The sequence below is a fragment of the Grammomys surdaster genome, unplaced genomic scaffold, assembly GCF_004785775.1.
Source record: "Grammomys surdaster isolate TR1022 unplaced genomic scaffold, NIH_TR_1.0 130, whole genome shotgun sequence".
Taxonomy (NCBI): Eukaryota; Metazoa; Chordata; class Mammalia; order Rodentia; family Muridae; genus Grammomys; species Grammomys surdaster.
In genome coordinates this window covers 6182883-6209314 of record NW_021604588.1, presented here as the reverse complement: position 1 = coordinate 6209314, position 26432 = coordinate 6182883, and the positions used below count along the sequence as shown (strand labels likewise).

The following is a 26432-nucleotide window of genomic DNA, read 5'->3' as shown; positions in this document are numbered from 1 at the left end:
TATCTATCTATCTATCTATCTATCTATCTATCTATCTATCTATCTATCTATCTGAGACAGTATTTCTTTGATAGCTTTCTATAGCTGCCCTAGAACTTGCTTTATAGACCAGGCTGCCTTGCCTCCTGACTGCTGGGATTAAAGGCATGCACCACTAAGCCAGGGAGTTTTTTTTTTTTTAACTTCTTTATTATTTTAGACCAGTAATATTTGGTTTTACCTTAGGTCTCTGGCTCTTGGTTACTGAGGCAGTGTCAGGTATGGGTTTCTTCTTGTGGAGTGAGCCTTAAGTCAAACATTGGTTGGGTACACCCCTAAGTTCTGTGCCACCATTGCTCTAACATATTTGATTGGCAGGACCAAGTGTAGGTCAAAGGGTTTGTGGCTGAATTGGTGTCCACATTTTTCTTTCAGTAGTCTGCAGAATACTTTCATGCCCCAAAGAGACTAGAACATAGGAGTGAAGGCTCCATATAGGCACTAGCATGTTCAGTGAGTTAGTGGTTGTTGTCCTTGGCAATGGACCCCTGATAATAGTTTATAGAGATCAACCCTGTATCTTGGCAACAGCCTGGGTTGTTTGGGGATTTCCATGGGGCCCCTTGGCCAACAACTCAGTTGAATATAACCCAGTCCTGCCACTGGAAGCCTCTCCTGGCTACAAGAGATGGTCAGTTGAGACTGTATTTCCCATTACTAGGACTCTTCATTAAGATTACTTCCATAGATTCTGGGAGGCTTCCACAGACCTACATTTCCACTCCTCCAAGTACCCCCCAGTTCCAGCCAACTCACCCTGCACTCTCTCCCTTCACCTCATCTCCCCTTCCCTCCCATGCTTTGGTCCCCATAGTCTCCTTCCAAGGGAGATCCATGCATCTCTCCTAGACTCTTCCTCTTTACCTAACCTCTCTGGGTATACAGATTGTAGCCTGGTTATCATTTACTTAGTGGCTAATATCTACTTATAAGCAAATATATACCATATTTATCTTTCTAGGTCTATGTTACATCAGGATAATTTTTTCTAGTTACATCCATTTGCAAATTTTATGATACCATTTTTTAAAAACAGCTGAGGAATACGCCATTGTATAAAAATACCACATTTTCTTTATCTGTTCTTCTGTTGAGGAACATCTAGGTTGTTTTCAGTTTCTGGCTATTATGAATAAAGCCACAATGAACATGGTTGAGCAAAGTATCCTTGTGACATGATGGAGCATCCTTTGGGTCTATGCCCAAGAGTGGTATTTCTGGATCTTGAGGTAGATCCATCCCCACCTTTCTAGAGAACTACCATTCGTGGCTGTAAAAGTTTGCATCTCACCTTCAATGGAGCAGTGTTCCTCTTGCGCTACATCTTTGTCACTTGTGTTATTTATTTATCTTAGTGATTCTGACAGGTGTAAGATGGAATTTCAAAGTAGTTTTGATATGCATTTCCCTGATATTGAACATTTCTTTAAGTGTTTACAGCTTTTTAAGTTTCCTCTATTGAGAATTCTGTTTTTAATTGGATTATTTATTTTCTTGATAACTACTTTTTTGAGTTCTTTATATATTTCGGATATTAGCCCTTTATCAGACATGGAATTGGCATGATCTTTTCCCTTTCTGTCTGATTGGTGATGTTCTTTGCCTTACAGAAGCTTTTCAGTATCATGAGGTTCCACTTATTGGTTGTCAAGCTTAGTGCCTGTGCTATTGGTGTTTTGTTCAGAAAGTTGTTTCAAATCCCGGTGCGTTCAATGCTATTCCCCACTTTTTCTTCTATTAGATTCAGTGTATCTGGTTTTATGTTGAAGTCTTTGATCCACTGGACAGTTTTGTGCAGAGTGATAAATATGGATCTGTTCTCATTCTTCTACTTGCAGACATCCAGTTTGACCAGCACAATTTGACACTGTCTTTTTTTCCATTGTGTGTATTTCTGGCTTCTTTATGAAAAATCAGATGTCCACATATGTATGTGGATTTGTGTCTAGGCCTTCAACTTGATTCCATTAATCAGTTTTTTTTCTCCCCCATACCATGTGATTTTATTACTATCACACGGGAGTACAACTTGAAATTGGGAATGGTGAGACCTCCAGCAGTTCTTTTATTGTTTAGGATTGTTTTCGCTATGCTGGGTTTTTTGTTTTTCCACATGAAGTTGAGAATTATCCTTTCACGGTCTGTAAAGAATTGTGTTGGAATGTGGATGGTTATTGCATTGAATCTGTAGATTGCTTTTGGTGGGATGGGCATTTTTATATGTTAATTCTACCAATCATGAGTATGAGAGATCTTTCCATTTTCTGATATCTTCTTCAGTTTTTTTCTTAAAGACTTGAAGTTTTTATCATAGCAAGTTTTTCACTTGGTTGCTTAGAGTTATCCCAAGATAAATTATTTGACACTATTGTGAAGGGTATTCTTTCTCTGATTTCTTTCTCAGTCTGTTTGTCACTCGTGTATAGGAAGGCTACTGATTTTTTTTAGTTGTTTTTTTTTTTTTAAATTGGAATAGTATTTATTTATTTATTGGATATTTTATTTATTTACATTTCAGATTTTATCCTCTTTCCCCATTCCCCCCCCAACACCCCTCTTCTCCCCTCCTCATGTTTCTATGAGGGTATGCCCCCCCACCCACCCATATCCAGCCACTTTGCTGAAAGTGTTTATCAGCTGTCGGAGTTCCCTGGTAGAATTTTTAGGGTCACTTATGTATACTATCACATCATTTAAAAATAGTGATACTTTGACTTCTTTCCAATTTGTATCTCTTTGATCTGCTTCAGTTCTTACTGGTCTAGCTAAAACTTCAAGTACCATATTGAATAGATATGGAGAGAGTGGACAGCCTTGTCTTGTTCCCGATTTTAGTGGAATTGCTTTAAATTTCTCTTCATTTAATTTGATGTTGGCTATAGACTTGTTGTAAATTGCCTTTATTATGATTAGGCATGTTCCTAATTTTTCCAAGACTTTTACCATGAAGGAGTTTTGGGTTTAGTCAAAAGCTTTTTTATCATCTAATGAGATGATCGTGTGCTTTTTAAAAAAATTTTATTATTATTTTTTAAGGATTTTATGTATGTGAGTACATTGTTGCTGCCTTTAGACACACCAGAAGAGTGCATTGGATCCCATTACAGATGGTTGTGAGCCACCATGTGGTTGCTGGGAATTGAACTCAGGGACCTCTGGAAGAGCAGTCAGTGCTCTTAACCACTGAGCCATCTCTCCAGCCCAATCATGTGTTTTTTTTTTCCTTTCAGTTTGTTTATAAGGTGGATTACATTGACTGATTTTCATATGTTGAACCATTCCTACAACTGTGGGATGAAGCCTACTCTATCTCGGTGGGTGATCTTGTTAAATTGTTTTTTTTAAGGACACTCACCATGGACTTCTTAGGTTGTAGTGGCCAGAATTGGATTACTTCCAGGCTTAAACTACTTATTGGCTAGAGTGATAAAAGCCACCACTAGGGCTGTGACAGAGGAAAGAAGGTATCCCCATTTGTAAGCACGTGAAAGTAAAGGAGGTTTACTATAAGTAACTTAAGTTAGGTAAGAGCTCTGCAGATGTAAAGAAGGAGATAGGTGAGAATGATTTATTACATGGGCAGGGCGTGGGATAGAGGAGAAGAGTGTCTACTGCCTTCAACACTGTGACAATTAACCAGTGTGTTTTGCTGCATTTCCAATTTATGAAAATATCTAAATACAATGATAAGATTGAATGAGGAATAAGTATAAATTGTAATAAATACCAGGGAAGAACAAATACCCTGCCTATAGAGATTTGACAGTAACAGTGGTGAGATAGTTGTGGTGTTGATATTGATGACTAAAGGAGAAATGCAGAACATGCTGCAAAGCAAAATTTGGATAAAGTAATATACTGATAAGTAATCCTCTGGTTTATTTTAGGTGCATATAACTCACTTGTGCTGCTGTTGTAGTTTCAGGGATATGGGAAGTTAAGATTCAGGAAAGGACAAGGAAAGGAGAGATAAATGAAGGAAGCAGTACAATGGATAGGGTCTCTCTCCTCAGGTTTGTAAAAAAGAAAGTTAATAAGTGCTTTTAATAGTGCCTCTTCTGCCTGTAAAGAATGAGTGTGAGCGATTTCCTGTCTCTTCCAGTAGCCCTAGGAAAGGAAATTGAGATTACAATATGCTTCCTGGTTAGAGGTACAGTTTCCTGACTATAAATATTCGGCACTGATGCTCAGGGGAAGATGGCTGGTTTGAAGTTTTCCTCAAAAGATGAATGAAAAGGCAAGACCCTTAAGTCAAAAATTATAGTATTGATAGTAAGCACTTTCAGAAGCTTTTGAAACTGGGATGTAGTTCTGTTCTAGTCAAGTTCTGCTCTAACACCTTGTCTTAGCTTGCCTTACCTCATTTGAATGAATCTTTGGTAGCACTTTGGAGTTTTGGAGTTGTTTCAAAAAAATTAAAACAGCAGAACGTGTTTATTTTATAATTGTGTTAACTTTTTAATTTTTTTTTAAAGATAAGTCTCACTATGTAGCTCTGGCTGTTTTTATTTTTCTAACTGCCTTTCTCAATATGGGCAAATACATTTTCTTAAGAGCTTCCCCTCCCCTCCTTAAGAAAGAAATCAGGGGTCATGGTGGCATACACCTTTAGCCTTAGCACTCAGGAGGCAGAGGCAAGCAGATTTCTACGAATTCAAGCCTTACCTGGGATATATAGCAAGTTCCAGGTTAGTCAGGGCAACACAGTGAGACCTGGTCTCAAAAAAGAAACAGAACTGACAGAAGTCACCTATATCATTTAAAATCAAAATCAACATGTGAGTATCTCTTGTAGTGTATTCTGAGTCTCTTTATATGACTGTGTTTTAGAGTTGTGTGATTGACTGCAGATGCCGAGAGCATCATGTGTGAGTCCTCAGACCCTCACCATGAAGACCTCCCTCTGATGTGGCTTGAGTGATTCTGAATATGATAGTGTGCTTCATTTAGACCAGCATTACAGTATTGTTTTCTCTACATGTTGTTAGGGTTTGTATATTTTTATTTATTTTTGTGGTATCAGTGATCAAATCCAGGGTCTCACACATGCTGGATAAGCACTCTACTACTAAGCTATATTACCAGCCTTTCCACATTCTTTTCTTTAACAGTGAGCCACTACTCAGAACTTGGAGGCAGAGGCAGGCAGATCACAGTGAGTTCAAGGCCAGATAGAGACATAATGAGAGCTGATCTAAAAAAAAAAAAAAAATTGAGTCACTTAACTGGCCCACATTCAAGAAGATGGGGACATTGTATTTAATTTTTGAAGGGAAGTGTATCAAAGTATTTATTGACAACTTTTAAAGCTACCCTCCAGTGTACTTAGTAGATACCAATCAAGTTTCTGGAGAGACCAGAAGACTAGGCTGAATTGTTTATGTTTAAAATAGCAGTGTCTTAACCAACAGATTGGGAAAAGATCTTTACCAATCCCACATCCGATAGAGGACTAATAGCCAATATATACAAAGAACTCAAGAAATTAGACTCCAGACAACCAAATAACCCTATTAAAAAAATGGGGTATAGAGCTTAACAAAGAATTCTCAACTGAGGAAACTTGAATGGCCGAGAAGCACCTAAAAAAATGTTCAGCATCCTTAGTCATCAGAGAAATACAAATCAAAACAACTCTTAGATTTCATCTCACACCAGTCAGAATGGCTAAGATAAAAAACTCAGGTGTTAGTAGATGCTGGCGAGGATGTGGAGAAAGAGGAACACTCCTCCATTGTTGGTGGGATTGCAAGCTGGTACAACCACTCTGGAAATCAGTCTGGCGGTTCCTCAGAAAATTGGACATAGCATTACCTGAGGACCCAGCTATACCACTTCTGGACATATACCCAAAAGATGCTCCAACATATAACAAGAACATATGCTCAACTATGTTCATAGCAGCCTTATTTATAATAGCCAGGAGCTGGAAAGAACCCAGATGTCCTTGAACAGAGGAATGGATACAGAAAATGTGGTACATTTACACAATGGAATATTACTCAGCTATTAAAAACAATGAATTCGAGAAATTCTTAGGTAAATGGATGGAACTAGAAAATATCATCCTGAGTGAGGTAAGCCAATCACAAAAGAACACACATGGTATTCACTCACTGATTATTGGATTTTAGCCCAGAACCTTGAAATACCCAAGATTCAACTCACAGACCACATAAAGCTCATGAAGAATGAAGACCAAGTGGGAGTGCTTCAGTCCTTCTTGGAGTAATAAAATACTCAAGGGAGCAAATATGGAGACAAAGTGTGGGACAGAAACTGAAGGAGAGGCCATCTGCAGACCATTCCACCTGAGTATCCATTGCATGTACAGTCACCAAAGGTAGACTCTGATGTGGATGTCAGGAAGTGCATGCTGACAGGAGCCTGATATAGCTGTCTCCTTAGAGGTTTGCAAGAGTCTGACATATTCAGAGGCAGATGCTCACAGCTAACCATTGAACTGATCATGGGGTTCCCAATGGAGGAGTTAGAGTGAGGACTGAAGGAGTTGGAAGGGTTTGCGACCTCATGAGGAGAGCAACAATACCAACCAGCCAGAGCTCCCAGGGTCTAAACCACCAACCTGGGAGCACTTAGGGAGGGACCCATGGCTACAGCTGTATATGCAAGGGAAGATGGTCCTGTCAGGTATAGGTGGGAGAGGAGATTCTTGGTCACATGAAGGCTGTATGCTGTGTGTGGGGGAATTCAAGGGTGGGCAGGTGGGGGGGGGTAGGTGGAGGCACATCCTTATAGAAGCAGGAGGAGGGGGAATGGGATAGGGGGTTCCTGGGCGGGAGTGGGGGGAATGGGGAAAGGGGATAACATCTGAAATGTAAATAAAATATCCTATATAAAAAAAAGATACCCTAAAAAAAAAATAGCAGTATCTTAAAAGCTGTTCTTGTCTCTGTTGCTGGTCAAACATCACAGAACTTTAGTACTGCATGTGCTTCCACAGGATTTAATAGGTCAAATAGCCGAACTACCACTGTGTTAGTTATTTTTCTCATTGCTGTGCCAAAATGCCTGACCAGAGCACCTCAAAGAAAATAGACCCTTCTATTTTCGCTCTTGGTTCCATGACATCAAGGCATGGTGGCAGAAGTTAGAGGTAGCTCGGTCACATTGTGCTTATAGTTAGGAAGCAGAGTGTCCATGTTCTTTCTCCGTTTTTATTCAGTCTGATGTCCCACCCCATGGACTAGTACTCCTCATGTTCTGGGTGTGTCTTCTCACCACAATGAACCCAATTTGGGCAATTCCTCATAGATATACCCAGAGGTTTGTTTTCATAATCCTCTAGGTCTCATCAAGTTGATGGTTAATATTAACCACCACAAACACCCACTTTATTTATTCCTTCACTTTGTGGTAACTAAAGATACTTGTCTTTTAATTTTGGCATTCAAATAGCCACATCTGAAGATTGGGGGCCAGGAATTCAGATAAGAGATGACACGCAAAGCTTGTCTTCCTTGGTCTGAGTTACTTCATTCAACATGGTCTTTTCTAATTCTATTCATTTATATTCAAAATTACATGATTTCATTTTTTGTTAGAGCAGGATAGTATTCCATGGTGTATATGTACCACATTTTCATTATTCATTGCTAATCGAAGGACTTCTAAGTTACTATTTTGAATAGAGGAGTAATGAACATTGCTGAGCAAGTATTTGGAGTAGGATGTTGAGTCCTTTGGGCATATGTTGAGGAATAGTATAGATGAGTCATATGGTAGATTTATTTTAAGCTTTTTGAGAATGCTCTATGTTTATTTCCAGAGTGGCTATACTGACTAATTTACTATCCCATGTCAATCTGCTACCATATTCTGGCCTCCATGAGCACCCCCCTCACATACACATACTAATGCACACATACAAATAACTTTAATTAAAAGTACATTTATTAATGTTTGTTAATTAACGTACAATGTATTAAGCATTTGGGGTATTAAAGTTCAAGTAAAATTAGTCATTTTATTGGTGGTTTATGAAATATTTTCAAATAGAAATGTGTACTTTCAACTATATGTTATATTTAATAAAACATGGAACATTAAGATTACATGTGTTAATATGGAAGTAAATACAAATTTTATACTGAAAGTAACAGAAACTTAAAATGTGTTAAATGTTTATCCTTTTAAAATATTCATACATTTTTAAATTGATACTATGTTGAGATTTCTGATTACTTTGTGGGATGTTTTAAAAATCTAGGTATGTCATAGGCAGTTAATAGCTATAGATTACAAAAATGTAATTAAAGTTCTTATGACTATAAATGTAATAATTTTTGTTTTCTGGAGAACCAAATAGTATAAAACTAGAAACAGATAATTAAAACTACACTCATATTCTGTAATTTTATTTTTGTTAAGCCTTAACATCTGTTGCTGTTAGTGAGATGTGTTGGAGAACAGTCTCAAAGACATTATAAAGGTTTTTCTTTTAATCAAGGTATTGTTTTTGCAAGATCATATAGTCTGACCTTTCAGGGTATACGTTTTATAAAGAATTGTGTGCAGTAAGAGTTTAGTATCCATCATTATGTTAAGTCTGTGTAATGCTTCTCTCCTGTGGGTGAAAGAATTAGCATTTCAAATCCCATTACCTGTAAATTGGATTTGGATTTGATACTTATTTGTAGGGGGTCATACAGTATAACTCAAACCTTTTAGAGTCTTCTGCTGGAGTGATTTTAATAGACAGAAACTAATTTTGTCTTTACAGTATGCATGTTTAATCCATTCTTATGTTCCTTATACCTTTTAGTAATACCTTTTAGAGGACTGAATAAAATGGTATTCTAGGGAAAATACTTGTGATTGAGATAGACATAAATAATTAATTATGTGGCATTCTCAGTACTAGAATAAAAATAGAAATTAAACAAATGTTTTATACATACTATATAGGAAATGATGGACTTTGGGAAAGTTTGAGAGTTCCAGATTTGTTAATCCAAACCTGTAATTATTGCACTTTGTAGCCTCTCTCTCAATTTCTGTACAGTGCTTCTTAAACTTCAAATAAAGAATGTGTAAAGCAGGGGAGAGTAGGCATACATTTTGGGATGTAGCTTATAACATTTTGAAAAAAATCTCAATTTTTTGTTTTAAGAATATGTGTGAATTTTTATATTGATTTTGTGTTGTTTATTTAAATACAACTATTCTAGTCAGTGAAAAAATACCCTGCTTGTCTATTAATCTTAAAGCTATAATGAATGAAAGGATCTGCTATCAAGTGACAGGTTTAGCATCACTTTCTCTTTCTCATTGTCCCCACTATGTTTTAGTTTCTGCATGGGGATCTATATAGCTGATTTAAGAAAAAACAAAACAGGCCATTTGTATCATGGAACTTTACATTCTTGTTGTCTGCAGTGTAACCATGAATAAAATTAGTATATGCTGTTAGTTTTTGAGAGTAACAAAAGCAGATGACATTGATTCAATCTTTTTTTTTTTTTTTTTTTTGGTTTGTTTTTCGAGACAGGGTTTCTCTGTGTAGCCCTGGCTGTCCTGTCCTGGAACTCACTCTGTAGACCAGGCTGGCCTCAAACTCAGAAATCCACCTGCCTCTGCCTCCCAAGTGCTGGGATTAAAGGCGTGCGCCACCAACACCCGGCTTGATTTAATCTTTTTCATAGTATTCAAAATATTAAAGTAAGTAGTTTGATGATTTCATAGAGTCATGCAAGTGTGTGTACAAGAATAGATTCATGCCGGGCGGTGGTGGCGCACGCCTTTAATCCCAGCACTTGGGAGGCAGAGGCAGGAGGATTTCTGAGTTCGAGGCCAGCATGGTCTACAGAGTGAGTTCCAGGACAGCCCGGGCTACACAGAGAAACCCTGTCTCGAAAAACCAAAAAAAAAAAAACAAAACAAACAAAAAAAAAGAATAGATTCATGAGGTTGGAGTGGTGACTCTCCCAGAGGACCCATGTTTGATTCCTAGCACCCACAAGGTGGCTCACAACCATCTTTAATTCTAGTTCTAGGGAATCAGATACCCACTGTCTTCTGCCCTCTAAAGTATTGTATGCACGTGATGCACATACATACATGTAGGCAAAGTATCCGTATTTACAAAAAAATAATAAAATAAAACATTTAAAAATAATGCATTTATAATGAAATGTTGTAAATAAACATAAAAATTATTTTTCTACCTTATTTTTAAAATGACAGTATTTATTTCTGGTTCTTTTGATGTTGACACTATGTGAAATGGTTTCTTTTAACAACTCAGTTGTGTCACGTGATGTTTTTCTAGAAGCTGTCTTGTGAGAGGGTATGTAATGTTTTGCTAAAAACAGATACTTGAGAGGGCCCATGATGTTTAGAGAGAATATAAATGAGACCTCACAAACAATGAGAGGACACTCTTGCATTGTTACACTGTAATGCTTCTTGGTCTTTGTTGGTCTTCACTTTATAGAGAGAAATGTACCAAAGAACTTCTCATGGTATTCTGGCTGATTCTGAACACATAAACTGACTTGTGCCAATTTGGCAGAGCCTTGCTGTTTCTGCTGGATCGTGCTGCCACAACTGGTTTGTGTTTGGTGTTTGCTACTGAACTGTACTGCTGCTATCCTGACAACAAAGAGTGAAATTGCCCCAAGGAACTACTTCTAAACAGGTTCATAACATCCTTAATCTTTTTTTTATAATTCTAGTTGATGGGTTAGTAGGGAGGTTGAAGCATTTAAGAACCCTAAATAAAGTAGGTTTTGAAAAAAATCTAAGCTTACAAATGTGTGTCATTAGGGATAGCTACTTGGTTTTACACCATATATATGTCTGTGACCATACTATCAGCTTGAGATCGGAAAGACTAAGTAAGTTATTTTTCACTCCTTCAAGCTCTTACCTGTGAACAGAATTGGGAAGCTGCTATAATGTATGAGACACTGATTAATTAATAAAATATTTTTTATTAGCTTTGATTCTGTTTTAGTATCTAGAATGTTCAAGATGGAGTGATCTTATCTGATGAGATTGGTCTTTCTCTGTCATAATATGGCAGAAGGTATCAGGGAGTAAGCACAGGAGGTTGAGGCAGAAAAAGGACTCTAGTATCTCCCCCTCCTGAGATAATGACATTTAACTTATTTGTGAAGGCCAAATCCTCATGACCTAATTAAGGTCTCACCACCTTAATATCATTAAAATAGCAATTAAAATTTGAGATAAGTTTTGGAGCGGGCAGTCAAGTCACAGAAGAAGCCAAATGTGGGATAAAGGTGAGTAGGAAAATATGATGAGGATGCCAGAACTGTTTCTCTAGACAAGTGAGAACTCCCACATAGAACAGGAAACAGAGGACAGAGGTTTTCATTTCAGGGAGTCATGACACCCTTATTGTTGCAGTCATTTCAGCTGGAAATCTTGGACAGGGAACTGGGCAGACATGTTAAAACCACTTATGCACATCTCTCCTAACCAACAGTTGGGCTCGAGATAGACACTTGTCCAGTGGGGAGTCGTTTCAGGAGGCAGATGACTGCAAGTGAAAGTGATTTGTCAGCTTCAAATTTGGAGACCATATTTACTTAGGCATGTTAACCTAGAACAAAGTATTCTTTTGAATAAATTCTTCCATTTGTACAACCATAATAAAACTGGTTAAGTGACTGTTGTAAATGTAAGCTGAAAGATAATTAAAATTACCAGTATTATAGGTTAGTAGAAATAATTTAGTAAATAGTAATAAAATGGCAATTAGTCAATATGAGTTTGGAGGAACCTACTTTTAGTAGTTAAACTGAAAGTTTAAATCTTTAAAAATTAGAGGTGCCACATCTTAGCATATAGTTGTGACAGTTATTATAATTCTAAATTATGCCATTAAAATGGAAAACATGTATTTTCTCAAAACAGATAGTGTTTCTTTGAACTACTCATTTAATGAAATAAAAAAGCTATAATTTTCTTTATGGCATGCATTTAAGCCCTTATGTTACAGATTTGGAAAAAAGAAAGAAAGAACATTACATGGAATGCTAACAGTAGGATTTTATTTTCTTGTGAGAATGAAATCGCAGGAATATTCTTCATGTTTTTAGAGAAACGAAGTATGTAAGACAACTGTGAATTAGTCTAGATGTTCTGTTTCTTTTGACATTTGAAATGCAAGTTTTAAAATTGTACATATTTAAGGTAAACAATACTGTTTTGATATATACAATGCAGTAAATAGTATGGAGTAATTTGAGCTTGTGGATATTGTGAAAAGGGGTTATTAATAACAGGATATAGCAAAATTATAAATATTGATTTAAGTACCTGTAGATTCTTACGGCGTAGTTTGTTCCTTGGCTGCTGCTGCTTCTGCTTCTCCTTCTCCTTTTTTTTTTTTTATTATTAATCATTCCATTTGTTTACACCTCAAATGATACCCCACTTCCCGGTTACCCCTCCACCAACTTCTCATCCCACATCTCTTCCTACCCCCTCCAAACTCCCTGGGACCAAGGACTTCCCCTCCCGTTGCTGTCAGGCAAGGCCATCCTCTGCTGCGTATGTATCTGGAGCCATGTATCCCTCCAGGTATACTTCTTGGTTGGTGGTCTAGTCTCTGGGAGAACTGGGTGGTCAGGCCAGCCTATGTTGTTCTTCCAATGGGATTGCAACCCCCCTCCACTCCACCAGTCCTTCTGCTAGCTCCCCCACTAGGTTTCCTGAGGTTCCTTGGCTTCTTGCTATTCATTTATTCACCCAGGTATATTAGCAGAGATCCTGTGGTGCTCCGTTAAAGCACACATTTAGTTGTAGCTAGTTTGTTTGATGCTAGTTGTTAAAAGGATCAGTGATTTCTAGTAGTAATCTATTGTTCTTTAAGGAAAGAATTCTGGAACTCTTAGAGAATGGTTACAATTTCCTGATTTGGTTCTAAAAAATACATGATAAGAATCATTTAATGCATGGCCTCCCAAGTTTCCTAAGTTGTTTGCAGTAAACCTGTTATTATTTTCATCTTTCTCTCAGAGGAGGAAATTGAAATGTGTTCTTGGCTTATAGAAGTTTGACATGTTTTGACAAGAGTATGAAAAGTTAAGAAAGGCTTTATCTTTTGCTTTTTATAAAACTTTGTTTCCTGTTAGTGATTTGCTATGTTAGATGTTGTTAAAGTGCTGTACTCAGGTTATAATGGGAGGTTGATAATATCTAGCATTTTATGCAAGAATTGCTAGGTGATCGGCGTGAGTAAGCAGTGTAAGATGTAGAGAGAGGCGTAGACGGCAGGGAGGGAAGTTACTTGCTGATCTTTAAAAGTAAGGTTTACCTGTAGATTTTACTGTGCTGCTTTTTTATCTTGAGAATAGTTTACAGTCGAAGGAAAGATGGTTATTTTGTAATATTAAAATATACACTTTACATATACATATAATTTTTATGTGTTAAACAAAGTAGGGGGAAACTATTTAACAAAAAAGGTAATTTTGATACAAAATGCATGAAATTTTATTCCAGTTTCATGGTTGAGCAGCAGTAGAGAGGCCTGGACTTCTGACACATACATCAAGATATTTTTGTTTCTAGTGTTTGGGAGGCCCTGGGTTTTATCCCTAGCATTGTGGGTAAAGTTGGGGAGTCTGTAGTAGAAGGGAATCTCTGCCTTATTTATTGTCTTTAAGAGAAAAGATCAATAACAATAATTTTGCTATTAGAAGATAACTAATGGAATTTAGTGGGAAAATGCCTTTTTACTTTGTGCTTAGTTATTGATTTATCATTGTAAAATTATCAGGTATATGTTTGAGAAAAGGTATTACTTATGAAGCAGCATTTCTGTTTGTGGCTTATAGATTATTATCTGAATCATTAGTTTTATTTTGTATTTATAACCTGTTTTATGATTCTATGGCAGAGATAATTACTTACTATGGTATTATCTCACTGTAACTAACTATAGTAAAAGAAATGCCTTTGGTTACGCTGAATATCAAATCTTCTAAAAAATAGTTAGGAAAACCCAGCATTTATGTTTCTGGCATAAATAAGTGAAAGTAACAGGAGATAATGTATACTAACCTTGAATTTATTAAGTGATATTTGTATATTCGTGACTTAAAGCTTTTAGACTTGAGTGTGTTTAATACTTAAAGTTTAATTATTATGTTATTATTTTATTTTAATTTTTTTACATGATGCTATAGATCGAACCTTGGATCTTACGAGTGCTAGGCAAGTGTGCTACCTCTGAGCTATTTTCCAGTCAAATAACTGTGACTTTAAAGTGTGATGTTAGCTACATAGGGAACTAACTAGTTACTTTATGTATCTTATTTTACATGTTTTATAATTCTTATAATCAGATAGTTTTCAAGATAACTAGATCTTCTTATGTCTTCCATTAATCTTATGTTTAAAGAATCTGCTTAAGTACAGAGTGTAAATTGTTATTATGATGTCATTGTGAAAGCCTTGAGATAAGATAATCTTATTGTTTCCTATTTTGATCAGGTATGAAGTTCATCAAACTATAAGGGTTTTTTTTTTTTCCTGAGAGCTTGAAGTTATTTATTTAAGAGACAAAGTCTCCTTTTGCTCTAGTTGGCCTTAAAACCCCTATATAGTTTAACATGGCCTAACTCCTGATCCTACTGCCTATGTCTTCCAGGTGCTAGAAGGATAGACATGTGTCCCTTTACCCACCTTGAAAGTGGTTATAGACTGAATTGGCACATAAAAATTAGTCTTGCATGTATGTGACCTCATATAGAAGATTCGTGAATTATAGTCTGCAGTGCAAGTTAAGCTCTGTTAGAGAGCTCTGTTCAACTTCTACAGATGGGTACTTTTATTTGGATACTGTACTTTTAGTTCTTTCTTGCCAGATAGTCTCTTTCCTGTCTGTCTGTTTGTCTACCTTGTACTGAATGTACTGGCAGATAGCATCTGAGGCCTGTAAAAAAGCTTCCCTTATCTTGCTGTGATGGTTTCACTGATGTAGACATCATTATATTTTGAATTTACCTTGATTGATGATTTTCTTTGTTCTGTCAAACTATAAAACTTGATGCAACTGTTTTTGCATTGGAACATTGGCTTTGGATTAGCCTAAATATGTGTTCCTACACATAGTCACTTAAAATGGCTCTAGAATAAACTCATTCCCTTTAATGTGAGAGCTATGCTTTCTGTGTAAACATTGGACATATAAAATTCTACAGTTTATCTAGTTATTCTATAAGGGATTTCATGAGAAAGAAGTGTATATAGTATAGTTTCTGCTATAAAATAAACTTTAACAGTAAATTGTAGTGTGTGTGTGTATGTCTATGTGTGTGGTATATGTGGTGCTTAAAATAGGCATAGCTTCTTTCCCATTACTTAGTTTGGCTATATTTCTTATGAAAATAAAGTTATCACAGGTTGTTTTCTTTGGTCAGATTGATTTCCTTTTGGAAATAGGGTTACATATAAACTAGGCTGACCTTGATCATATGATCCATTCTCTGCTGAATAGCCATTGAGGACCATTCCTAGCTAGAATTCTTTGGAAATTCGTATTAAATGGAATTTTAAGTTGGGACTAATTAAATTATTTTTCCCATGTAACTGAGTTTTATTGAATAATCCTATCATGTACTCATGTTTTGAATAAACTGTCTGTTTTAGTACTTAGTGTCACTGTACCAAGCCACCTGAAACTGGATAGTTTATAGGAAATTTCTTTTTCTCATTGTTCTGGAAGCTGGGTAGTCTGGAATCAATCTTTGGTGCCTTGTGAGGATGATGCCTATTTCTACAATGACATGTTGTTGGTATAGTCTCTAGAGCGGAAGAATGTTGTTTGGTTATATGGCAAAAGGAATGAAAATTGTGGGGCGTGCTCTCTTATAGGTGCTAATCCCATTTACTAAAAGTCATGACTTCATAATGTTGTCACCCTTCAAATCCCACACCGCTTAAATACTGTTGTGTTGAAATTAAATTTTATTTAAAAATTTATGAAGTGTGTTTGTGTCTGCTGTGTATGAGCATGAGTGTGTGTAGAATAGACAACAACTTTATGAAATTGGTTCTCCCATTTTACATGGGTTCTCAGATCTAGCTTGGGTTGTCAAAGTGCTTTGATTACTGTGCCTTTGCTTATTTGGATAAATCTCTTCTCTTGTCCTGTTAGCTACATGGGGGGTGGGGGGATGTCATAATTTTAATTATCACCTTTCTTTGCCTCAGAAGGAAGTACCTGTTCAGCCTTTATTCTTTAATATTCACCCATTTATTCTAATAATTTCAGAATATACTCTTTAATTGTGAAATATATTTTTTCCTTACATTGTTTATTTTGTTTAGGTGCCATATAATGTTCTAGATGCTAAAGAGAATATACTTGATTCTTAGAAAACTTTTAAATTTATTTTATGTATGTGAGTGCTTTGTCTGCGTGCATGTCTCTATACTATGTTTGTTCTGATAGCAGAGAGGTTATCAAATTCCCTGAATATGCTGGGACCAGTTATGGATGGTTGTGAGCTGCCTTGTGAGTACTGGGAATCATATCTGGTCCTCTGGAAAAGAAGCCAGTGCTCTTAACTGCTCAGCAATCTCTCTTACGGGGTATGTATGTGTGTTTGGTGTTGGCTAAAGTAGTTTTCCATATTATTATTACCTTGATTTTAAGTTTCTAAAACTCATATGGCAAATTTTAAAACACTTTCAAAGTTAGAAGTAATGATATAAATATCCCATGGCCTATAGCTACCCTTAGCAGGTGATGGTATGATTGTATATTTTATTCTACTTACAAGGAAAATATAAGACAATTTAGTATATATTTCTAAAAATCAAGGATTCCTTTATAATAATACCATATACACTCTCAAAAATAATTCCTTATAAGCACAAACTATATCCAGTTATTATTGTTTTTTTTTTTTTGTTTTTTGTTTTTTATAGGTGGTACATTTGCAGAGAGTCAGGGAGGGACAGGGAGAAAAAGGGAGAGAGCATGGATTCTGTTCTTTAATGGCTGGCGATGTAGTTCAGTATTTTACATGTGCTCTGGTGTCAGATGGTGAATGATTTGTTCCTTTATGTGCATCTCCTATTCTACAGAAGATTACACAAAGAAACTCAGCAATTCAAAATAAAAACGATGGTACAACTTTGATGAGGCTGTGAGGTTCTGGGTGCTCCTAAACTTACAAAACCTGAACTCACTCACTCCATCTTATGTACATATGTATGTATGTATGTATGTATGTATGTATATGTGCAGCACATACTTGAGTGACGTTTATGTGTCAAAGATCCACAAGGTGACTGGGCTGTATCAATGAATAAATATCTGTGACATGTTAGTTACTTTTTTATTGCAGTGACAAAAGTACCGAGAAAACAACTTAACCAAGAGGTTATGATTTATTAGTTTGGATCAGGGATTTAGTTTATAATTGTTTAGCCATGCACTTGGACAAAACATTAAGACAGTGTGGATATGTGGAGGGGGAGCATCTTTGTGGCTAACAAGAGGTGGTGTGAGGAGAATACATGGAACGGCCGAAGACACAATCCCAATGACCTTGTTTGTTCAGCTAGGCCATACCTCCTACCTTTTACCATCTTCCAATAATGTTATCATAATATGTATCAATTAATGGAGCCATTATGGTCAAACTGTCTCTGGAAATATCATCACAGACATACTTAGAGGTGTACTCAAAGAGTCTCAGGTAGTTCTTAATCTTACCAAGTTGACAAAAATCAGCCTTTGACAATGTAGTATACTATGAGGGAAACAGATAGTAAACAGTAAATTCAATACAGAAATAAATTAGGTTAAATATTAGGAAAAAGTATACTGAAAAAGAAGAGTAATAGAGTTAGATAAAGGGATTAGAATCAGATGCTTATGGGAAACAGTGTTAGATGAGGAGATCAGGGCAGATCTCTCAAGAGGATGATATTTGAGCAAACAAATTAGTGGAAGGCTAATGGTAGCCAAGCAGATATATGAGAGAAGGTTTCTTGTGAGGAGACAGAACAAGTCTGTCAGCTTTGTTTCAGGCTAAGAAGGAGATCATTATAGCTGGAATTGAGGGAACAAGGGGAGAATTGTAGATGATGGGCTACAGAAGTAAGGCCAGTGCTGTGGGGGCAGTAATGAGGATAGATACTTTGTATGATGCCAAGACGGTCAAATACTTTAAGTATATTTGGCATTTGTTCTGGGTGAAGTAGGGAACCATCAAGAGCTTTTCCTTTGTCTGTGTGTGTGTGTGTGTGTGTATAGTTCAGTGTACTACCTTGTGTGTCACCCTCAGGAACATGGCCCACCTACTTTGATACATGGCTTTTTATTGACAGATTGGTTGGCCAGTGAGTTTCAGGAATATGCCTATCTCCCTAGCATTGGGATTGTAAGTGCAAATCATCATACTTGGGAGTTTTTACATGGTCTTCTGTGAACACTTAGGTCCTCAGGCTTCTGAGATAAGCACTTAATAACTGAGCAACTTCGTCAACCCTCATACTATTTATTTGTTTATTTATTTATTTATTAATTTTTATTGGTTCTTTGTGAATTTCACATCATGCATTCCAATCCCACTCATCTCTCCTCTCCTTGTATCTGACCGTCACCCTTGCACCACGTCCCCCACACACTAAAAATATCTCGTGTAGAAGCTGTAGTGTGTTATAGTGTCCCATAGTATACCCTTTTGTCCACATTTCCTTGCTTGCAAATGTTCATTGCAATGACCCTTGGTCTGTTATGGCCAGGCCTCTGGCTTCTGCTACTCTATCAATACTGGACCCTGACTGGGACTTCCCTCTTAGATATCCTGTTGTTGCCCTGTGTCATGGAGATCCCATAGTTTTGGATTTGTAGGACCAGTTCCATCATCCACTCGTGCAGTTCATTAATGGGGTAGATGTTGGGGTGGGCTAATTGAAAGTCCTGAATCTCTGGACCTGAGAGGTATCTGAGCAGGTTAACCTACCAGCTCTCTTGCTCTCATGCCCTTGGGGCCAGCTCACTAGTAACCCCTGAAGCCAGGTTCAGCTCTACCTTGCTGCCCAGATGAGGTGCAGGGCCTGCTCTCCTGGAGTGTTGCAGTTGGTGAGGACATGGCTATTTCTCTCATTCTCATGACCTGGGGCCAGTTCTTCTACCTGCCATAGATGGTAGGGAATGAGGGAGGGACACACACACACACACACACACACACACACACACACATTCGTGTATATAATCATACACACACCTATACACCAGATTGCCTGTAGCACTTTCTTTGTATGTACCTTTAAGATGCCTAGAAAATAAAAATGTCTGCAGTCAAGAGTCAAGAGGCTCTCCTGTGGTCACACTTTTGGAGCTGGCTCACCTGCAGCCCCCACATCTAGGGCTAGTTCTGCTGTACTGTCCTGGAGAGGTGTAGAGCCTGCTTTCTAAAGTTGTGCAGCAGGTGAGGGGCGTGGACAGTTCTCCTGTTCTCATGACCCCAGGGCCAGCTCTTCTGCTTGCCATAGGTGGAAAAGGGAGAGGGTGGAGAAGGGCACCCATTTGCATACTCTCACACACTCTGGGCCTACTCACCCACACCCCAGCCATAAGGATCAGCTCTACTGTGCTGTTCTGGTGAGATGCAGGGTTCAGTCTACTGAGTACCCCAGCTGTTGAGGGGCAGGGCAGCTCTCCTGCTGTCATGACCCCAGGGCCAGGTCTCCATCTGCTGTAGGTAGTGAGGGGCCGGGGTTGGGGGAAGGGTATTTCTCCCTTGTCCATGACACCACATAGGAGATGAGTGGTAGGGCCAACTCTTCTACGCTTGTATCCTCAGGGGTGGCTCATTGACAAATCCTGCAAATGTGGACTCTTGCCTTCTGAGTGCTGATACTAGGTATTACATATTACAACACTCATTTTTTCTTTTTTTAATGAAACCATACAGTTTTTTAAAAAAATAAAAATCATGTAGTTTGATTCCAGTGAAGGCTTATCTTTGGGTAGAAAGGGTTGGCTATTACTGGAAACATTAAAAAAGATATCTACTTGAGTAATATGAATTAACCAAGATCTTTGGGTCCCCTGTTAGGATCAGAGACATACTTGCATTGGTTCAGCTCTTGCTTGAGCACTTCTAAAATACTGAGTGGATAGAATTGTCTTTGGGGGAGAGGTGCCGAGTCAGTCTTCAAAACACAGAAGTATTTTGGTTGGCAAATGTCTCATTATTTATATCACTTGTTTATAAATGAAGATCATTTCATCTTCCACAAGTATAAGGGGTGCTTTGTAGTCATTCTAGTTCTTATGCCTAATAGTCCTCCCCGTTTATGTGATTCTGACTCCCACTTAGGTTTTTCTGTTTCTATTTTGGTTCAAGAGACACTTAAATATGAATAGGTGCAGTTCACAATTTAACAATGCAAGAATGTTAACCACATTTGGCACAGAAAGAAATTAGACTGTGCTTTACAATTTCATGCTTTTGAAAGTGCTCAGTTATTTGGGGGGGGGGGGGAAACCAGCTCTTGGTTAAACTTTGTTGAATGTCGTTATACTGTTTATAGTATATATGTGAAAATTTTGGTTCTAAACATCCATGTGAGGTGTGGATTTGAGAATCATTGATCATTTAGTGAAAATAGTATTGAATTAAGCTAAAAATTGAAAGCTGTTTGACCTAATAGAATTGGTAGAGTTACTATTGGTATATGGGGAATGGAGTGTGATTGGTGTACCTTTACACTAGTCAGTGTAGTCAAAATAATCATTGAGTTCCTTTAAGATTAGAACAGCAGAGAATGGGAGGGAAACACTCATGGACACACACGCATTCATGTATATAGTCATACACACCCACACAACAGATTGCTTGAAGGACTTTATTTTTGTGTACCTTTAAGATGCCTAGAAAATAAAAATGTTTATGTTTAGATTATAGTACCTTGTATTTTTAAAAACATAAAAGACACAAGAACCTAGAGAGACATGAAAACCCTTTGGCAGACTTTTTATTCTGATTCTTGTGTTATAACATTATAAAATTCCTTTCGAAACAGATTTGATTTTTTTATGTGCTGCTTTCTTGGATATGCACGTTGAAATTGGATATATCCATCTTGAGTTTACAAAACTGTGAGCTCCATATTTAAAAGACATCTAATAATTTTCTAAATGGTCTTTCTCTAAAATAGATTGCTGTAAATAAAGAGACAATTAATATTTTGATTTAACAAACTGCTGTGTAATAGTATTCAGTAAATTATATTTGAGATGGTTTATTGGAATGTAGGTCAAGAACTAACTTGATATTATTATTATTATTGTTGTTATTATTTTTGAGACAGAGTTTTGTGTATCCTTGGCTGTCCTGGAACTCACTTTGTAGACCAGGCTGGCCTCGAACTCAGAAATCCATCTGCCTCTGCCTCCCAAGTGCTGGGATTAAAGGCGTGCGCCACCACTGCCTGGCTAGTAGTCTGTCTTATAGTTAAGTGCTCAGTGAGTATTCATAAATTATTTAGATCTTTGAAAATATCTTTCTAGGTCTGTAAGATGGCTCAGCAGGTAAAGGTGCTTACTGCCAAGCCTGACAACATGAGTTTGATCTCTGGACACTAGTGGTGGAGAGAGCCAACTTCTACAAGTTGTTCTCTGATTTCTACATGTACATAGTAGCATGCATGTACACACAAACATACGTACATGTGTACACAACATAAATAATGTAATAATTAAAAATTTTTCCTTAGTGTTTTTAAGTTTCCATATATAGATCCTGTATATTTTGTCATATTATACCTGTATTATTTTTAGAAAGCAGTGTTGTACACTTTCTCTTTATTTCTCTCTGTCTCTGTCTCTCTCTCTCTCTGTCCCGTCCCCCCCCTGTGTGTGTGTGTGTGTGTGTGTGTGTATGAGTGTGCATGTGTTTGTGTATTTGGAGGCCAGAGATCAGAGTTGTGCATCTTCCTCAATAACTTTTGACAAAATTTTTATATTTTATATTTGTTTTTCTTTTTTTTGGTTTTTCGAGTCAGGGTTTCTCTGTGTAGCCCTGGCTGTCCTGGAACTCACTCTGTAGAACAGGCTGGCCACGAACACAGAAATCTGCCTGCCTCTGCCTCCCAAGTGCTGGGATTAAAGGTGTGCGCCACCACCACCACCGCCCGGCTATATTTGTTTTTCAAAACAATGTTTCTCTTTAGAGCCTTGGCTGTCCTGGAGCTCATTCCATAGACCAGGCTGGCCTTGAGCAGAGAGTTCTGCCTGCCTCTGTCTCCCAAGTACTGGAAATAAAGGGTACACACCACCATGCTTTGTTTCCATCTAATTTTTTGAGACAGGTTCTCACTGAACCTGGAGCTCATTGATTTGTCTAGACTGCCTGGCCCTGTGAGCTACAGGGACCTCCCTTTCCTGGCCTCTACAGTGTTGGAGGTACAAATGTGTGGAATGCTTTCTGACCCTTTTTCTGGGTTGTGGAAATCAAATTTGGATTCTGTGCTTGGGGGACAAGTACTTTATTGCCTGCGCCGTCTCCTTGACTCTAGTGTTGTCTTACGAATTTTATATTCTAATTGTGTGTAGGGAAGAAACTTGCTTTTGTATGTGAGCTTTGAATTCTGCAGTCTTTTTATACTTGGCTCACTAGTTCTAGAAGGAGGGTTTTCTTTTTCTGTGGTAGATTATTTGAAGATTTTTATTTTTATTTTCAAGTGATAATATGAGTGAAGACTGTTTTTTTAGGGTGTTAAGGCAGAATGTAAGACAGGAAACCTTTTCACTGACTCAGTCTGGGAGGTAATATGTCTAGGTTTTTGGTCATTGCAGAATTTTATTTTGTTTCATTAAGTAGAGAAAGTTCTGGAGACTGTTCCACCTGAGTATCCATCCCATGTGCAGTCACCAAAGGTAGATGCTGAGGTGGATGTCAGGAAGTGCATGCTGAGAGGAGCCTGATATAGCTGTCTCCTTAGAGGTCTGCAAGAGTCTGACATACTCAGAGGCAGATGCTCACAGCTAACCATTGAACTGATCAAGGGGTTCCCAATGGAGGAGTTAGAGTGAAGACTGTAGGAGCTGAAAGGGTTTGCGGCCCCATGGGGAGAGCAACAATACCAACCAACCAGAGCTCCCAGGGTCTAAACCACCAACCTGGGAGCACATAGGAAGGGACCCATGGCTCCAGCTGTATATGTAGGGGAGGATGGCCTTGTTGGGCATAGGTGGGAGAGGAAGTCCTTGGTCCTGTGAAGGCTGGATGCCCCAGTGTGGGGGAATTCGAGGGTAGGGATTGGGAGTGGGTGGGTGGGTAGGCCACATCCTCATAGAAGCAGGAAGAGGGGGGATGGGATAGAGGGTTCCTGAGTGGGTGGGGGAAATGGGGAAAGGGGATAACATCTGAAATGTAAATAAAATATACAATAAAAACACAACAAAACGAAACAAAACAAAAAACCAAAAAAAAAAAATAGAATTAGGAGACAAGGAAAGAAGAAAGATGTTTAGAGCAGAAGAGAAAAGAGCAAGAAAACACAAAAATGAAAAGAAATGAAGACTTTCTAAATATGAGAATGTTTAGAAGCAAATTAGATAAATTTAAGAAGGGGAGTAAAAATGAAAAGAGGTTTGGTTTTGGAAAAGCAACAGTAGCAATTACTGATTGTGTAGTTGAGAGAAATATAAACATGGCAGGTTGGGGAACGAAAGGCAAAAAGGTAGCCCAATAATAATAACTATGTAAATAAAATGTTTTAAAAAACTATAAGGAAGCAAAACTGCTATTAAAAATGAAAGAAAGAAAAGGGGAAATACCCGGGCGTGGGGGAGTGGGGAACAAGAAAGGGAAGGTGAGGTGGTGTTTTCTATCTTCCTTCCTGGGAGCTGTGTTCATCTTGGCTTCTTTCTGTGTGGGTGCCTGTCTGCTTTTCCTGGACTTTGCAGGTGTTCTGTCATTGCCTTGGTGAATTTCTGACACTCTCTTCTATCCGGAACAGAGTGCTTTTTCCTCTTATGGGTCTTCTCTTTCTTTTGGTGACATTGAGGTAGTGTCTGGTCTGCCACTAGGCACAGAAGTCGGGAGATCACTTCTTGCAGCAAGTGCAGTTTCTTGCAGAGACAAACTGCTCACATGAAGATGATTAGGTCACACTCACAGCATTCATTATGATATCAATAGAGGGCTGTTGCAAAGTTGTTTAGGCTTATGGCATGTGCTACACTTCATTTTATACATTTTTTTTTAATATATTTCTCTTGTAATGGTACTGTGTATGGTCTGTTAATGTTTGTATGCCTATGTTTTGATACGTTATAACTTTTTAATAGGTTTATTTGTATGTTATGGTAGTAAATGATAAAAACAGACTATCACCCACTTATGTCATAGATTCATGACTAATTTAGTAGTTACTGCTTAAAATGTGGTAAAACACATATAGGGAGAATGTTTATTTTCACAGATTTAGAGACTTCAATACACAACTGCATGAAAAACACGAAGCCATTGAAATAGCAATGCAAAAATCTATTTTTAAAATTAATTAATTTGTGGGGCTGAAGAGATGGCTCAGTGATTGAGAGCACACTGACTGCTCTTTCGGAGGTCGTGAGTTCAATTCCCATCAACCACATGGTGGCTCACAACCATCTGTAATGGGATCTGATGCCCTCTTCTGTTGTGTCTGAAGACAACTACAGTGTACTTATATATATAAAATAAATAAATCTAAATTAAAAAATTAATTTCTAGTTAGCATACAAAGGCATTTTTCTTCTGGCATTTTCATATACTCATCACCTTTCATAGTACAGTGTATGATCTTGAGTTATTTCTAAATTGCCAATATCTTAAATGAGTATGTTAGCTTTAGGAAGACAGAGACAACAGTGGTTTTACTAATGAGTATAGCACCTGGTGCATAGTAGAGACTCATGTAATATGTGTGAGATGCATGAATGAAAATGAATACTATATAGAAGATATAGTAATCCTGAGAGCCGACTGTAACATGGGAAAGAATTTGGTTTAAGGCACTCCAATGAGAGTGTGAATGTACAGAGCCAAGTATGGCGTGTCGTGTAGGCTGGGTTCCATATGCATTAGAGCAGGCTGGGCCCATATGCATTAGAGCAGGCTGGGCCCATATGCATTAGAGCAGGCTGGGGTCCATATGCATTAGAGCAGGCTGGGGTCCATATGCATTACAGCAGACATTAGTTTGGTCTCAAGTTTTAAATTGAATCTGATTTTTCTGTATGCTCTTCCAGCAGTTTCTTCTGCTGGAAGTATTTCCTCTGAAATAGAGGTCGGGTTTGTTTTGGAGGGGGCTGACCATAACCTGCTGATGTGAACCGTGAAGCAGTGGAGGGGAAACAAGGGTGACATCTAGCTTTTGGTTTGACTAAGTTAGTAGAAGAGTCTTAGTTACTAAAAAGAAAACTGTGGATGAGAAACAGGTATGGAGGGCTCATTAGAAATTCTGTTTGGTCACATTTGACTGATAAGATACCGATAAGCTTTTCTTTGGAAATGACAAGGAGGGATTTGGATTCCAAGTCAGGAAATTAGAGAGAACATTAGTGTTGGGATAGAAATTTGGGAGACTGTGAACATAGAGAAACATGAACGTTTTTCATTCAGCACAGTGAGATGATACCTACAATAAGTGTGCAAGGGAAAGAACTTCAACATTTAGGATTGACAAGGATTGACCACAGAAAGATTCTTGGATTGCATGATGCTTTGACAAGTAAGGATGCAAAGTGCAGCTTAAAAGAGAAGAAGTCATGACTTGGTAACTCACACTGGAGTTTCATAGACACATCATATAAAGTGCTTAGAAAAAAACCCTGGAGGATAGATGGTCTTACGAAGTGATTTATATAACAACACTCAATGGCAGATACCTAAGGAGTGCAATCCTCTGTTGTTTGGATATTCCTGGGAGCTTTTATTTTTAGCATTGAAAAGTAATTTTTTATTGGATATTTTATTTATTTATATTTCAGATGTTATTCCCTTTCCCCATTCCCCTCTCCCATAAACCCCCTATCCCATCCCTCCTCCTCCTTTTTGCTTTTATACCATTTTAATTACATGCAAGTATTAAGATCAGTTCTAGGTTGAGGGTCTAGCAATGCAATAGATGCAAATAGTCAAGGAACAAGCAAGGCAATAAACAAAGTCCGTGATCACTCCTTGATTACTATTTCTAAGGGCTTATCAGGCTGACCAAAATATCTGAGCCTTCCCTGTCCTAGCCTGAGTCATTTCATGCCTGAAGCCTACTTCTTTGTTCTAGCCTAAGATTTATATTCCTGCCTGAAATTATTTCTTTTTTATCTGAAAAGTAACTTTTAAATGTGCAATTTGATCTTGGATTTTTCTTTTTTTGCCAAGATT

At 37.7% G+C, this 26432-nt stretch overlaps 1 protein-coding gene across 4 annotated transcripts in view; it reads left to right on the top strand.

Annotated features, from left to right (window-relative positions):
- Rabgap1l (RAB GTPase activating protein 1 like) overlaps positions 1-26432 on the top strand; it is a 567726-nt gene that overhangs the window by 20345 nt on the left and 520949 nt on the right. For 2 of the 4 annotated variants that reach the window (XM_028758415.1, XM_028758421.1), the window contains one exon: positions 10496-10699. The exons of the other annotated variants lie outside the window; for them this stretch is intronic. The gene's annotated coding sequence lies outside the window, so the exon portion shown is untranslated. The remainder of the gene's footprint in view (positions 1-10495; positions 10700-26432) is intronic. 4 annotated transcript variants of the gene reach the window in all.